The sequence below is a fragment of the Neopelma chrysocephalum genome, unplaced genomic scaffold, assembly GCF_003984885.1.
Source record: "Neopelma chrysocephalum unplaced genomic scaffold, ASM398488v2 Primary Assembly neopelma1_118, whole genome shotgun sequence".
Classification (NCBI taxonomy): domain Eukaryota; kingdom Metazoa; phylum Chordata; class Aves; order Passeriformes; family Pipridae; genus Neopelma; species Neopelma chrysocephalum.
This window is the reverse complement of record NW_020897780.1, coordinates 642,193-643,287: the sequence shown is the minus strand read 5'-3', so window position 1 is coordinate 643,287 and position 1,095 is coordinate 642,193.

Below are 1,095 nucleotides of genomic sequence, written 5' to 3'. Positions count from 1 at the left end.
CCAGGCTGGGAATTGCAGCTGTGCCACTTGGACTCTTCCCTCTCCAATCCATGTCCAGGTTGGGAGCCAGGAGGTGGAATTGCTGGGGTGCAGAGCAGGGCTGGTTTCCCACTTGGGGCCTGAGGGGCTCATCCATTCCCAGAGAAACATCCCTGATTTCAGGGAAGGCGACACGACTGTGCCAAGGGCACCTTCGCTTCCAAATGTGTGGGAGAAAGGGACATGGAAGCAAATTGAAATATCAACAAGGCAAATTAAAATTTGCAACGAGGCAGATGAGGAGTAAGAGCATGTTTGGAATGGGAGAGACAAGGGCTGGATCAAAGCCTGGTTTGGAAGGGTGGAATAGAAGGAAACAGCTGTTTTGCTGGATCCATAAAAGTGCTGTGTTTCATAACGAGTTTAACACACAAATTCCCTTCCCTGCGCAGGAGAACGACTTGATAAAGATGAGTGAATTATCTTTCTTCCCTCTTTCTTTCCTCTTTTCCTCTTCCTTGCTTTACTCCTCTCCTCCCTCTGCCCCCTCCTCGGTGTTTCCTGCACTTGCAGCTCGGGATTACGAGGGTGTCAGAGGGAGGGAAATGAATTTTGCCACTCGGCTGCTCGTAAACTCGGCGCCCTGGCTTTGGATATTCCAGCGCCATCGCCTCTACCTTTAAATATCAGCCACCCACGGAAACAACCTGCCCGAACCTCGGCAGCAGGAGGGGTTTCCATGGTGACAGGATGCAGGTCACAACCTCTGTAAATGTAATCAGAGCGCTGGGACCGCGGTGTGGAGACAGGTTTAATTTCTCCGTTAGTGGGAGCTCTGTGGTCCGACACGTCCACGAGCTGCTCACGGTGACAGACAACCTGTTATCTGCGGGATGGCACTGCCTGCTGCCAGTCCTGCCACCTCACCTGCAGCTCCAGGCAATTCCTCCCGGGATCCAGCAGGGCCCGGCCCTCCCTGCTCTGGGCTTTACAAAATCCTGCTGGAGTCCCTCAGCTGCCTTCCCTCAGCTCCTTCCCTGCTCCCTGTATCCATCAGCTCCTTCCCTGCTCCCTGTATCCATCACCTGCCTTCCCTGTATCCCTCAGTTGCCTTCC